The sequence below is a fragment of the Bubalus bubalis genome, chromosome 9, assembly GCF_019923935.1.
Source record: "Bubalus bubalis isolate 160015118507 breed Murrah chromosome 9, NDDB_SH_1, whole genome shotgun sequence".
NCBI lineage: Eukaryota > Metazoa > Chordata > Mammalia > Artiodactyla > Bovidae > Bubalus > Bubalus bubalis.
Genome location: NC_059165.1, coordinates 45,685,020 through 45,700,878, shown reverse-complemented (window position 1 = coordinate 45,700,878; position 15,859 = coordinate 45,685,020). Strand labels below are relative to the sequence as shown.

At 45.9% G+C, this 15,859-nt stretch overlaps 1 long non-coding RNA gene across 1 annotated transcript in view; it reads left to right on the top strand.

The window, feature by feature from the left end:
- The window catches only part of LOC102390938, a 55,082-nt gene that overhangs the window by 26,828 nt on the left and 12,395 nt on the right, over positions 1 to 15,859 (top strand). The window contains exon 2 of the long non-coding RNA XR_006553271.1: positions 4,326 to 4,456. This is a non-coding gene — a long non-coding RNA (uncharacterized LOC102390938). The remainder of the gene's footprint in view (positions 1 to 4,325; positions 4,457 to 15,859) is intronic.

Here is a 15,859-nt window from a genome sequence, read left to right as displayed (position 1 = left end):
TGGGGTTGCAAAGAATCAGACACGACTTAGCGACTGAACAACAACAAAAACAGCCGTATGGAATTTACAGTCTAATGGGAGCTGCTGCTGCTGCTAAGTTGCTTCAGTCATGTCCGACTCTGTGCAACCCCATAGACGGAAGCCCACCAGGCTCCCCCGTCCCTGGGATTCTCCAGGCAAGAACACTGGAGTGGGTTGCCATTTCCTTCTCCAATGCATGAAAATGAAAAGTGAAAGTCAAGTCGCTCAGTCGTGTCCGACTCTTAGCGACCCCATGGACTGCAGCCTACCAGGTTCCTCCGTCCATGGGAGTTTCCAGGCAACAGTACTGGAGTGGGGTGCCATTGCCTTCTCCAGTCTAATGGGAGAGGCAGACATAAATCGAATAGCCATTTAAACATATAAATAATTTATACTAAATGGTGATCAATACTTTGAAAAAATAGTCCACAGTGTTCTAACAGTAGTTCATGTCTATCGAATGTTTATTATGAAACTGCCACTATTGTAAACATTTCACATACATTTATCTTAACAAAAATATAGTCCTACTTTACATCTAATCAAACTGAGAACAGGGGGCTTAAACAGCTTGCTTAAACACATGAGGATGTGTGCCCATTCAAACATACCATGGGGATTGGGGAGCAAGAGGAGGAAAGCCTTCCCTGGCTCAGTTTCCCTCTGTAGGGGATTAGAATCTTCTTTCCCAAGATCACATAGATAGTAGGAAGCAGAGAAAGGACTAGAATCTGGCCTCCTGAATCTCGAGCTAATCAGTTTTAAGGTCAAATAGGTTGGAATGTGAAAGTTAACTCTGTTACTAAACTCTTAAGCCCCATGGGACTCCCCAGAAAAGTAAAGAGGAGTATGGGGGTGGGAAAACTGTCAGGAATGCACTCTTTCTGCTAAGATGGACAGGTTGGGGCTTGAGCCTCTGACCTTGGGATGTACTTGTGGATGGTAAGCTCCTTGAAGGAAGGGCTGCCTTATTTTCTGCACTGTGTCCCCAGAGCTTAACACATGCCCTAATCATTATTTATTGAAAAAACAAGTTGAATCAAATGTAATGAATTAAGTGAAAAAGATACAACAGATGGATGCTCCATATTTCTTCCAAGTTAGAGGTTTATAATTCCAAGAACTTCATTTCTTTCTACTCTCACTAATACCAGCCAGCAATGTGGAGATATTCTGTCAGGTACGTGGGTCAGTTTCTACCCCTTCCTTTCAATCTGCATATCTAAAATATATCCTCCTATTTCATAAAACTCCCTTTTTATTATTTTTTCAGTTTTTGGCTGATTCAATTAAGAGCTGAATTTGATCTAGAAACCTTACCTCTTAAGTCCCTTTTGATAAAACAGCCCCCAGAATATTCATCTCTTTGAAGACTCTTTATGAGTTTTGGAGCTGAGTAAAATGCTGACCACTTTCAGGATAATTACACTGGAGCAGACACATTGTCCCTGGAATCTGTTTCCCAGTCTGAGTAAACAGAGCCTGGTCCTTTTTATGCTCTTGTAACATGCATTGCCTTGTTCTTCATTTTTCTCTCTGTTTGGAGTGCCGCCTGTGGGTTATTTAATCTCTGGGCCAGGGAAAAGGGAAGGATTTATTTGGGAAAACATCTTTGCAGGACATTTGGCTCTGAGTGAGCCTTTGGCTGGGGGGCTGTGCTTGGCTGATGCTCCCACCTTCAGCAGCTCTCTCTATCCCACAGAGAGGATGGGAAAGCCAAGAACTGCTCAGCAACCTCATGAAACAGTGAAGAACCAAACAAACCCACCAACTCAAGGGTCTTTGCACATGTGTGCACATGCTCAGTCGCATCCAATTCTTCAGGACCCCATGGCCTGCAGCTGGCCAGACTCCTCTGTCCGTGGGATTTTCCAGGCAAGAATACTGGGGTGGGTTGCCATTTCCTCCTCCAGGGGGTTGTCCCAACCCAGGGATCAAACACGCGTCTCCTGCACTACAGGCAGTTTCTTTACCACTGAGCCCCTGGGGAAGCACCAAGAGTCTTTAGCCTGAACCAATTAAAGCAATACCCGCTGTTGCATATTTCTTGTAGGTGAAGTGTTGGATGAGGACACGTGTGGGACGCACAGTAATTTAAGTGGCAGAGTCAGAACTAGAATACACATCCCCACTCTGCCACTTAAATTACCCAGGACTTGAGCTCTGGTGGCAACAGTTTTCTCATCTGTGGAACGGGAATAAAAATAGTATTTCTCTCAAATGCTTATATAAGAATAAAATCAGATAATACCTTTAGTGCCTACAATAAGTGTCTGACAGATAATGATGCAGATCTGTGACATGCAAAGTACTTTCACATTCATGCTTGCACTCGATTACATTTTTCTTGCTCTCCTAGTAGAGGACCTTCATCAAAACCATGTTCTTCTCCTTTTTTTTTTAAACTAGAACACAATTGCTTTACAATGTTGTGTTCATTTCTGCTGTGCAATGAAGTGAATCAGCTCCATGTGTACGTATACCCCCTCCCTCTGGGATCTCCATCCCACGGCCCCTACTGCATTCCACCGCTCAGGTCATTGCAGAGCACTAAGCTAAACTCCCCATAATGTATAGCCGCTTCCCACTAGCTATCTGTTTTATACCTTGTAGTGTATACATGTTAATCCAAACTCACCCAATTGGGGCGTCACCCAATTCTCCCCACTCTCCCCTTCCTCCCATCATACAGAGTGAGGTAAGTCAGAAAGGGAAAAACAAATGTTGTATAGCAACATATATATGTGGAATCTAGAAAAATAGAACAGATGGGCTTATTTTAAGAGCAGGAATAGAGATACAGATGTAGAGAACAGACAGGAAAACCGTGTTCTTCTGACCTTCAGTCTCTGAGTTCTTTTATTCTGGGCCACTCCAACGTTTGACTTGTTCTCTGTGACTCTCAGGACAAGGAGGCGGAAGCTACAGGAAGACAGCTGGGACTCAAAATAGGGATATTTATTTTTAATGGTCAGAGTATCTTGAAAAAAAAAAAAAAAAATGACTGCCTCAAAAAAGGAGTGTTTTTCCTGTCCCTGGTGGCACCCAGGCAGAGGCGGTCCAGCCACCTGGAGAGGATGTTGTAAAGAGAATGGAGAAGTTAGACTTGGTGGTTTTCCAAGTCTGAGAGTCTGAGTCTCATCAGAACGGGAAGTGTCTATTTCTGCCAGCTCTCCACCCCCATCCTCCTCATTATTTTTCTGGGAAATCCCAGGAGGCTTGAGAGCTTTATTTGCAGATCCAGCCCTTACACTTTAGTCTATTTGACTTAAGAACCAGGTTTCAGACTTCTCTGGTGGTCCAGTGGTTAAGACTCTGCACTTCCATTGCAGAGGGCACAGTTCAGTCCCTGGGTGGGAAAGGGAAAGTTCTACATGTATGCAGTTTGACCAAAAAAGAAAAAACAGATTTCTTTGAGATTCAAAAGACTGAATTTTAGTACTATTTCTGCCTCCTATTCTCTCCATGATCTTGGGGGAAAAAAGTTCTGCAGTTTGTACCTGCCTAGCATCAACTCCCATTCTCTGGTAGCAGTTCCTCCACTTCCCTTTGGGGACCATGCCTCCCTTACTCTTAGTCCATGGACTAAGTGAGATTGGACTCTAGTGAGATTATCTCATCTCCATGGTCAGCACATGACCCAAGTCTAACCATGGAGTGTTCCAGTTCCTCCTTGGCAATTGTAATTAGCTCAGAATGGGCATCTTATTCAATTTGGAGCAATCTGAATCCATCTCAAGACTTCTGCTAGAATGTTGAGAAATACTCTTTCCCTGGAGGTTGCTAAACTGGTAGCATGCAAGCCTGGATGTCTGGAGTCTCCACAGGAGCAGAGCCTGCCTGAAAATGCTGCTGCTGCTGCTGCTAAGTTGCTCCAGTCGTGTCCGACTCTGTGTGACCCTGTAGATGGTAGCCCACCAGGCTCCCCTGTCCCTGGGATTCTCCAGGCAAGAACACTGGAGTGGGTTGCATTTCCTTCTCCAATGTATGAAAGTGAAAAGTGAAAGTGAAGTTGTGTCCGACTCTTAGTGACCCCATGGACTGCAGCCCACCAGGCTCCTCCATCCCTGGGATTTTCCAGGCAAGAGTACTAGAGTCGGGTGCCATCGCCTTCTCCACCTGAAAATGAACTTAACGCAAAGGAAAGCAAAGCTGGAAGGTAGTGAGAACAAATCCTGATGACATCATTTGCATGCCTATATCTAACAGTACCTACTTCTAGAGTTTTTCAGTTATGCTAGCCAATATATTTAGGTTATGCTTGGTTTTTAAATTTTTGGCTGCTGAATTTGTTTATTTCTCAGGTACATTTGACTTGCATTCCTACCACCTGTAACCAAGACTTCTAATGAACACCAATCATAATGCACTGAAGTAAGGATGGAAGACTTCCTATAGAACATGAGTCTGGAGCTGCACTCTTCTCTGCATCAAGGTATACCTGGTAAAATCCTTGATGGTGGTGGTTGTTTAGTCTCTAAGTCGTGTCTGACACTTGTGACCTCATGGACTATATTCCACCAGGTTCCTCTGTCCATGGATTTCCCAGGCAAGAACACTGGAGTAGGTTGCCATTTCCTTCTCCAGGGGATCTTCCCAACCCAGGGATCAAATCCAAATCTTCTGTTTGGCAAGCAGATTCTTCACCACTGAGCTACCTGGGAAGCCCAAAATCCTTGGTTAAGACTGCTAATTATTTCATGTATCACTTTATGCAGAGAGCCATCAGAATCTTAACCAAAGCCATCAATACCTTAACTAGAGTGAAATCTGGGACCACTTCAATCACTGTGGACTGATGCTGAAGCTGAAACTCCAATAGTTTGGCCATATGATGCAAAGAGCTGACTCATTTGAAAAGACCCTGATGCTGAGAAAGGTTGAAAGCAGGAGGAGAATGGGACGACAGAGGATAAGGTGGTTGGATGGCATCACTGACTCAATGGACATGAGTTTGAGTAAACTCCAGGAGTTGGTAATGGACAGGGAGGCCTGGCATGCTGCCGTCCATAGGGTTGCAAAGAGTCGGACACGACTAAGCGACTGAACTGAACTCAATCATTGTCACAGTTATCTCTTATACTCCATATGCATAGTTACCTCTTATATTCCATATGCATAATTATCTCTTATACATACATACATATATCCCTTCCCTCTTGAGCCCCCCTCTCCCATCCTTCCCTATCCCACCCCTCTAGGTCATCACAGAGCATTGAGCAGAGCTCCCTGTGCTATACAGCAGCTTCTGGGGCTAATAGTTTTATGTTTAGGAACAGCTGAGGCTACGCATGTGGAACTCTCTGCAATATTTATGGCACAGAGTAGGTGCCCAATGTGTGGTCATCATTCCTAAAAACTGTTTTTCAAGATGGAAAGATATAAGGGCTAAAGAGACGACGGATTCAGTGCCCTCAAACTGGGGGAGGGGTCCTGTCCTAGCAGGAAACACTCCCCTTTGGCTCAGAGGTGTTGTGAATCCAAGGACACCTCCGGAGGTCGGGTAGGAGGAACGCTTTCTGCTGGCTTCTGGGAAATAGGTGAGAAGACAGCTAGCCATGTTTAGACACCTGGAGAGCAAGTCTAGGCCCGGATGACACAGCTGGGGTGGGAGTTCTCATGGTGAGAACAGATGAGCAGATAAAGAAACCTGCAGCCCTCCTGTTCTCCCCGACTCCTCTTTCAGCTCCTTAACCACGGACACGTCAACCCATCTGCTCAAACAAAGGACTGCCTGGGCCCCACTTTGAGAGGATGTACTTGGGGAGTGACCATATGCCCCAGGCCCCCAGAACCTGGCTGCCAAGGGTAACTTCTGCTCTTGTCCCCAGCTTAGCTGCTTTGCTGCTGGGGGCATCTGAAAACAGAGGGACAGCAGAATTTATCACTGTCCTAACTTGTCCATTTGTTTTCCACTCAAAGGGTCCTGACGGGGGAGTTTCCATGGGCCATGCTGAAGTGCACACGCATTCTTGACAGAGACACATGGCAGCGATTACACGCAGCGTTAGGCACAAGTCACTGCAGCACGGCGGCTCCAAGTCCTCTTCTGAGCACAGTCTCAAACTGCCTCCACAACCTTCTTGGCTTCTGACTTCTTTTCTAAACCACGTGTGGGGATGGAGAAGGGGGAGAGGCGGGAGTCAGTGGGTACAAGAGGCCTGAGACAGGGCTCTTCTTCCCAGAAAATTACATGGGGTTTCCCTCTGTTGTCTCAGTTGAGTGGGGCAGCCTAGAATGATCTTCCTCACCAGCTTTCTGTCTGAGGACACAAACAGATTCCTGCCATTCTCAAGCAGAAGACTCAAACCCAGATCACCCTGGGAAAGGGAGCATGGAGATACAGTATGAAGGACTAAGAGAGCACTTCCTGATCTGAAAAAGAAGATGGAATCTCAGCGATTTTCATGGTCACAGACCCCAACTCCCGTGCTAAGGTTTGATTCCTTGCCTATTTCTGTCAGGTATTCATCCTGCTTTTTCTTGCACATCTTCCTTGATGGGGGCTCACTATGTCTTAGGGTAGCTGATTCCATTCTTGGGCAGCTTGGTTCTTAGAAAAGTGCTTACGATTAAAGAGGAACCTGTCTCCCAGAGGCTGCTCTTGCTTTGGGCTTTCTCAACCACGGTGTTTCTCCAAGAAATGCCTCTTTTCTGAGACTCATCTGGGGAGCTCATTAAAATGCAGATTCCTGGGCCAACCCCTGACCTAGTGAACCAGAATCTCTGAGGCAGGAACCTAGGAACCTACGTTGATAAGAACGCCTGAGCTGTAAGATGAGCATCATGGGCCCCTGAAATGAGTAGGAAGGGTCCCCACATACAAAGGATGTCCAAAGGGCAAGCCGGGAAACCAGAGGATAAATTTCTTCAATTTGTTACACTCTGCCAAAGGTGGGGTCGATTGGGGAGGAAGCCACACCAAATGGGGATGAGCTAACCCAGGAAATCAGAAACAGCAGCTAACACTGAGCACCCACCTGTACTAAAGGCTTTGGTGTAATCCCTCTGTGTGCAGGCATTCCAGTTACCTGCATTTAACAAGTAAGAAAGCTGAGGTTTAGAGAGGCGGCTTGCCCAAGGAAACACATCTGGGAAGTGGCAGCATTGAGGTTTGTCTGATTCTGCAGCCCTGCTGACCATCTGACAACTTGATTGGGAACACCAGATCTAAACCTCCCAGGTCCAGGCCTCTTCCTTGATCTCAATGAGCAGACAAAATTGTTGTCATTTAACTGTGGAACCTATTTTCACCCTCACCCCCTAGAAGGAGAAAAATCTCTCTAGGTGCTTTTGAGGGTTACTGGCCAGTCCTCAGGAAGGCAGGACTACCTGTGACTTCCCGGTGTTGATGCTGAACCTGGGGAAACAGCACAGACCCTCAGGAGTCCCAATCACTCATACAGTCAGGCGCACCCCAAACATTTGCAGGGCCTGAGCAAGGGTATAGATGGAGGCCCTCATAGCACATGTCTGAATAGTTAGAAGTTAGAAATTAAGGCAACAATTTTTTTTTTTTAAAGACGTGTTCTAACTTCCTGTCTTGACAAATATTCTTTCATTGTGGCCTAGAGGGCCAGGTTCAGATTTAGCATTTGAAGGAGATCCTCCCTGGAACTAGACCTCAGTCCTGCCCCTCGGAACAGTCCCCTTTCTCTTCCACACTTGATTCTGCCCCACAACCCAAAGGCCTCATATACGTGTATGAGAACCACAGCCTGCACATCCCAGCTCTGTCCATGTGCCCTGCAAACAGCTGCACCTTGACCTGCTTTGGGCTGGGTAGAGTCATTGTGGGCAGCCTGCTCTGGTCCCGGCCGCTATTGGCTGTCTCTGCTCCCTAAATCTATTTGCAGTAGGAGCCAATCATGGGGGGTGAGATGGGAGGGGTCCCCTGCATTGGTGTGCCAGTCAGCCACCCGGGGGCTGCAGTCCTTGCTCTCAGCCTGGCACCAGGCCTGGCAGAGGGGGCTGGAAGGCAGCCCCTCCCTCAACAAATGAAGCCCAGGGCAATGAAACGAAGCCTTGAGCTGTCACTCCAGCCTGCAAAGGAGAGAGAGGGAGAGGGAGAAAGAAAAAGAGAATCTTACACTTTAGGCAGAGAAGGAGGTCACCTAAATCATGAGATCATATCTGCTTCATGCCTCACCTGAAATTTGCTTATTTCATCCTCTTATCTTTGGATTTTAAAAAGAGTGTGCGCATCTCACTTGGGGATGATATCAGCTTCACTCCTATAGGTCAGCGATTACCAAAGGGCCCAGCAGCAGCTTCACCTGTCATTAGACATGCCAGTCCAACCTACTGAATCAGAAACTCTGGAGGGGGACCCAGCACTCTGTGCTTAACAAACCCTCCTGATGATTCTGATGCTCACTGAAGGCTGAAACCCACTGATGCAGGCCAAGCAGAGTCAGTGATTGTTTCTGAGCAGAACAGTGATCCATGAGATCCTGTTCATCAAGCTGTATTCATTCAACAAACATTTATTGAGGTTCAAACAGTGTTAGGCACTGGGGATTCAAAATACAGTCTCTGCCCTCAAATTGCTCACAGTCAAACTCGGTAGCAGGCTAGTAAACAGATAGATACACTTGGATGTAATAAGTGCTAACCTAGGACAGATGGAGAGTTGTTCCTGGAGGAGGGGCAGATAAGACTTCTCAGAGGCACCTCTGGAAACTTGGAGAAGCAGGTACTGTCAGAGGCAGAGCAGAGCACAGTAAAGGGTTGCTGGCGACAAAGGTGCTCTCCTTGACAAAACTTTCATCAGGCTCCTCTTAGCCCTCTTCTTGACTAGGCCATGACCTTGCCCCTCCCCCCACACTTATCTTTGGGCCACACAGCTCAATCTTAGCAAAGGATACCACTAAGTCATCCTCACACCCTTGAGATCTGATCAAATTCCTTATCCTTCACCCTTGATGTCTAAACCCTCAGCCTGACTTTAGCAAGAATATGGTTAGGCCAGTTTAGCCCTTACCCTTGGTGTCTCCTCTTAGTAATTTTCCATCTATTGATCCCTTTGCTCTGCTTATTGTCTATAAATTTCCAGCTGTCTGTTGTATCATGAGTTGAACCCCAGCTCCCTCTCCTACTACAACAGTCCTGAATAAAGTCTTCCTTATTAGTTTAACAAGTGTCAGAATAAATTTTTCTTTGACCTTGGACAGGGTAGCAGAGACTCAGAGGAAGGAAAGAACATGACCCAGTTGTTCAGGCCCTTAGGATGCCACCATGTTAGAGCAGAGTGTGAGTGAGGAGTCCAAGGACCAACAAGGAGATGAGCCCAGGGAAGGAAACAGGGCCTTGGAAGGCTCTCCGAGAATTTGAGGTTTGTCCTGAAGGCAGTGGGAGGCAGGGGGAAGTTACACCCAGGAGCGTGGCATGATTAGGCTTGCATTCTAGAAAGATGTCTCTGGCAGCTGCTTCATGGTTTGGAGAGTGGTTTGGGGACGCCAAACCTGGAGCCCTGAGAGACCAGTGAGGAGACTGTTTACTGCCCTTGAATCAGAAGCTCAGGCACCTGTGTGTTTACAGACATGTGGTCGGTTAGCTGCAGCCAAGGCTGAGAATCACTGAGGTGCGAGGTAAAGAGGCCGCCTTGGTGACAGGACACGGCAGGAGCAATGAAGAGGAAGGATGTGGAGGGGGTGGTGAGATGTCCCCCAAAGTCAGTGGGAATCATCAGAGGGTCACTCCACTTTCAGTAGGCGAATCATGAGACTGAACAAGAGTGGTTAGGGTCTGAAACGTCATCCTCTTTTTTCCAGGTGCAAAAATACTGCTGTGTTTTGAGGAGGCTAAACTTCCCATAAATGGACTGTTTGTTTTAAGGAGTTTAATTAAGATTCATTCTTTCACTCTTTCATTCATTCAAGAGATGCTTACTGAGTAACTACTCTGTGCTGGGTGCTGGGCTAGGTGCTGGGGATACAGCAGTGAGCAGGGACAGGCTCAATCTAGTGGGTGAAGCTGACCTCATACAAGTAATGACTCTAGTACATGTAAAATCACAACTGTGCTAAGTGCTAGAGAGAGAAAAGACTTACAGGATCTACAATAGGGCATGTGACCCAGTCTGAGGGATTTAGAAGTCTTCCCTAAGACCGTGTGCTCTGTCCTGAGGTGCAAAAGATAAGTAAGAATTACCCAGGCCAAAACTTCCCTGGTAGTCCAGGGACTAAGACGCCATGCTCCTGGTGCAGGGGGCCCGGGTTCAGTCCCTGGCCAGGGCACTCCATCCTACATGCCACAAGTAAGATGAAAGATCTCGAGTGCCACAGCGAAGGCCTGCAGCTGCCAAATAAATAAAAGAACTAGCTAGGCCCACGGGGAGGGAGTGTTACAGGCAGAAGGACGCCATCAAAGGCCCTGTGACAGGTGGTCTTTGGCTTCACCTGCTGGACTCTTCACAGCTATGCCAGCCCAGATTCTCCAGTCTGTGTAAGAAGGCTCCCCAGGATGTCGCCCCTAACACCCTTTTCAGAAAGCCCATTATGGAACCGGTGCTAGCATAAACTCCATGTTTCCCATAAGAGGGGAGGATGGCCAGGGGCCTGCGTGAGTGCCGTGGTGGTCTCCGGCAAGCTAGCAGGACAGACCCAGGTGTGTCAGCCCAGACAAAGTCGCAGTGAGGTCATCCCTGTCTCAGCCGAGGTAGGGGAGGGGTGCTTCCTGACAGCTGCTCTGAAGCCTTTTCCCCTCAATTTCCATTTTATAGCTCCTGTTCCCTTGGTGGCTGGAGGCGGTGTCTCAAAAGAAGTCAGGCTGACATTGCCAGCTGTCATTATCATGCCCTTCCCCTGGCTGAGATTGTCTGGTCACTTCCCACCTTTGGTACTGAGCCTCTCTGTGTTTATTCACTGCACAGATACTTATCAAGCACCTGCTGGGTGCTACGGTGGATGAGACTGAATCAGAAGAAAATCTGGGATGGTCTTTCTATCACCCAACTCATAGGTGACCCCACACAGCCCATCAACAAATGTTTGTAGAGTAGGGACAGGGGATTGAGGTTAATGAATATTATTCAAAACCCCAAATTTACCCACAACAGAACTGAATATGGCAACATGTTCTATCCAAGATTTGTAGACAGAAGGAATAAGTGAGCTAAATTCTCATTAATCACACTAAGAAATCAATAGATACTGTCTAGAGTTGATAAATCAAGGAGCACAGGTAATAAAGCTTTGACAGGAACCATCAGGTGATGATGAGTAAGAGCTTTCAGATGTCTGGAGCCCAACATCCAGAGATGAAGTTCCATTTCCATTGCTTCCCAACTGTGTGACCTTGGACAGATGACTTCTCTACACCTCACTTTTCTAACCTGTAAAATGGGCATAATGTTGGTGCTTACCTCACTGGGCTGTGGTAAGCACTTAGGGAAACAATGTATATAAAAGTTTAGCACAGGGGCTTGGCATGTGGCAAGCACTCAATAAATGTTAGCCAAGGCTAAAAGCAGAAAGAGTTTCAAAAATGTTGGTCTGTAGGGAATAGGACATAGGTGGTGGTTCGTGCTGGGGGAGAGGGCAGTTAATGTTTATTATAAGTTCTCTGAACTGTTAAAATTTTGTGACCATATGTGTACACCTCCTCACTGAATATAAAACTTTAAAATATTCATACAAACTGGGTGATTACTGTAGAAAACTGGACATTGACTGAACTTTTCTGCCTTGATTATCTGCTCATTCAAGCTCCTCCCACTCCTCCACCCAATTTTCAGCATCAGTTTCCCTCATCCCCACCCTTTCTTGTTCCCTTGGTTTCTGTTTGTCTCTGTTATCAGACTGTCACCCACTCCTTTTTCCCTTTTCTAAAAATGTATTTATTTTTAACTGAAGGCCAATCGCTTTACAATACTGTGTTGTTTTTGCCACATCAACACAAGTCAGCCGATCAGCCACTCCTAACTGCTCTCCATAGCACTTGGTGTCAGCATTTGCTTGTTGCAGCTGCCAGGTAGTTTAAACACAAAAGGTTCTTTTCTCATAGTTCTGGAGGCTAAAAATCCAAGATCAAGGTACTGGAAGGTTTGGTTTCTGCTGAGGCCTCACTCCTTGGCTTGCTTCTCACTGTATCCTTACATGGTCATTCCTCTGGGCACAGATCCTGGGAGTCTCTCTGTAGGTCCATATTTTCTCTTCTAAGAAGGATACCCATCACACTGGATTTGGACTCACTCTAACAGCCTCATTTTAACTTAATTACCTCTTGAAAGGCCCTGTCTCCAAATACAGATTCTGAAGTACTGGGGAGTTAAGGCTTCAACATGTGAATATGGGGAGCATGCAATTCAGCCCATAACAATGTCCTCGAGCTCTTTGGCCCCTGGGGCCCCGGAGCCTGATGCAATGATATTATGAGGCCCAGAGCCAAATATTAGGTATATGTCTGGGATAGACAGAACCACCTGGGCTTGCAGACTGTGGCATCTATCACAAGGTGAGTGATCCCAGGGGCTCCTAGAAATGTCCACATTCCTCTCCAAGCCCTTCACACCTGTTCAGATGTGGACCGCTCATCATATGAAGGTCCTAGGACTCAGGGCACCAGGACTCCTCCTAGACTCTTTCACTACTGCTTTGTGACTGTGGACAAGTCACAGTCTTCCCTTTTCTGAGCCTGTGGACTTCCCTTTTCTGAGCCTGAATTCTCTCCTCAAGAAAATGAAGAAGTCGTTTGTCCTACAAGACTCAAATTCTAACTCCTGCCCCTCCTTCCTCAATCTTCACAGTCTAGGAAGCTTGAGCACTTGTCTTCTGGCCTCTGAGGCAGGGGTGTGTGTCCAACTCCACTATCTAGAGACTCCTCTGCTCTTGGTGAGACAGGTGCCCTCCCAACCTCCCATTGCTACAAGATCTGGAGGTTGCACCCAGCCTGCCTCTGTCTATCCTTCCTCTGGTTTTCCTCTGGGGGATGGGTAAGTGAGTGACCCAGACCTAACCAATGAGTCTCAGTCCTGGGATTTTTAATGAAGTTATTGAAAAACAGAAGTCAGCTTCTCCAGGCATTGCTAGTTGTCAGGATAATATAAACCTGGAGCTCCCAGCAGGCACCCAGGCACCTGGAGAGAGTGAGTTGCCTGAAGGCAAAGAACCTATAAGAAAGAAGTGGAGTTGAGAAAATTTCTGTGGCTTCATGACACCCTTTAGACACCTGGATCTTGCTGTACCTGAAGGCAAACTACCTTTGACTTTGAAACTAAAAAAGGCAGCAAATTTCTTTCCTTCTTTTTTAAAAAATGTATTTATTTTTATTGAAGTATGCATGCGTGTGTGCTAATTCACTTCAGTCATGTCTGATTTTTTGCAACCCTATGAACAGTAGCCCCCCAGGCTCTTCTGTCCATGGGATTCTCCAGGCAAGAATACTGGAGTGGGTTGCCACGCCCTCCTCCAAGGGATCTTCCCAGTGATCAAACCTGAGTCTGTTATATCTCCTGCATTGGTAGGTGGGTTTGCCCCGGGAAGCCGTGTTGAAGTATAGTTGATTTACAATGCTGTGTTAGCTTCAGGTGTATAGTAAAGTGATTCCGTTTATATACATATATAAATACACACACACATTTTTTTCAGATTGTTTTTCATTATCAGTTATTAAAAGATACTGAGTAGAGTTCCCTGTGCTATACAGTAGATCCTTGCTGTTTATCTATTTTATTTTAATTTTTATATATAGTAGTGAAAAGTGAAAGTTTAGTCGCTCAGTCGTGTCCAACTCTTTGCAACCCCATGGACTGTAGCCTACCAGGCTCCTCTGTCCATGGGATTTCCCAGGCAAGAGTAGTGGAGTGGGGTGCCATTTCCTTCTCCAGGGGATCAGGGAAGTCCTATATATAGTAGTATGTATATGTTAATCCCAAATTCCTAATTTATCCCTCCTTCTCCCTCCCCCTCCCCCTTTGGAAACCAAAAGTTTGTTTTCTATGTCTATAAGTCTTTTTCTCTTTTGTAAATAAGTTCATTTATATCATTTTTGGGGATTCCACATACAAGTGATATCTTACGATATTTGTCCTTGTCTGACTTACTTCATTCAATATGACAATCTCTAGGTCCATCCATGTTGCTGCAAATGGCATTATATCCTTCTATTTTATGGCTATAATATTCCATAATAATATGAGCACCATATTATGGTCATAGTATTCCATTATGGGCTTCCCAAGTGCCTCAGTGGTAAATAATCTGCCTGCCAATGCAGGAGACTCAGGGGATGAGGGTTCGATTCCTGCCTTGGGAAGATCCCCTGAAGTAGGAAATGGCAAACCACTCCAGTATTCTTGCCTGGAGAATTCCATGGACAGAGTAGCCTGGTGAGCTGCAGTCTATGGGGTCACAAAGAGTTGGACATGACTGAGCAACTGAGTGAAAACAATATTCCACGTCTTCTTTGTCCACTCATCTGTCAATGGATATTTAGGTTGTTGCCATGTCTTGGCTATTGTAAGTAGGGCTGCAATGAACTTTAGGGTGCATGTATCTTTTCAAATTAGAGTTTTCATCTTTTCTGGATATATAGTCTTTCCTTCTTTTTCTTGTTATTTATTTGTTTATTGCCCATTTCTTTTTTGAATTGATTTTTTGCCACTTTCTGAGGAAGAATCTTGTCTTTAAACATTGTTTACCTTCAAGAAAATTTTTCCCATGTTCTTTATTTTTCTTATCAAACTCTTACACAGCCTTCAGGATCCACTCAAAAATCACCTCCCTATGATCATGGAAAAAGCAAGAGAGTTCCAGAAGAATGTCTATTTCTGCTTTATTGACTATGCCAAAGCCTTTGACTGTGTGGATCACAATAAACTGTGGAAAATTTTGAAAGAAATGGGAATACCAGACCACCTGACCTGCCTCTTGAGAAATCTGTATGCAGGTCAGGAAGCAACAGTTAGAACTGGACATGGAACAACAGACTGGTTCCAAATAGGAAAAGGAGTATGTCAAGGCTCCTGTATATTATCACCCTGCTTATTTAACTTATATGCAGAGTACATCATGAGAAATGCTGGACTGGAAGAAGCACAAGCTGGAATCAAGATTGCCAGGAGAAATATCAATAACCTCAGATATGCAGATGACACCACCCTTATGGCACAAAGTGAAGAGGAACTAAAAAGCCTCTTGATGAAAGTGAAACTGGAGAGTGAAAAGTTGGCTTAAAGCTCAACATTCAGAAAACAAAGATCATGGCATCTGGTCCCATCACTTCATGGGAAATAGATGGGGAAACAGTGGAAACAGTGTCGACTTTATTTTTCTGGGCTCCAAAATCACTGCAGATGGTGATTGCAGCCATGAAATTAAAAAGATGCTTACTCCTTGGAAGGAAAGTTATGACCAACCTAGATAGCATATTCAAAAGCAGAGACATTACTTTGCCAACAAAGGTCCGTCTAGTCAAGGCTGTGGTTTTTCCTGTGGTCATGTATGGATGTGAGAGTTGGACTGTGAAGAAGGCTGAGCGCCGAAGAATTGATGCTTTTGAACTGTGGTGTTGGAGAAGACTCTTGAGAGTCCCTTGGATTGCAAGGAGATCCATCCAGTCCATTCTGAAGGAGATCAGCCCTGGGATTTCTTTGGAGGGAATGATGCTGAAGCTGAAACTCCAGTACTTTGGCCACCTCATGCGAAGGGTTGACTCATTGGAAAAGACTCTGGTGCTGGGAGGGATTGGGGGCAGGAGGAGAAGGGGACGAGAGAGGATGAGATGGCTGGATGGCATCACTGACTTGATGGGCGTGAGTTTGAGTGAACTCCGGGAGTTGATGATGGACAGGGAGGCCTGGCGTGCTGCGATTCATGGGGTCGCGAAGAGTCGGACA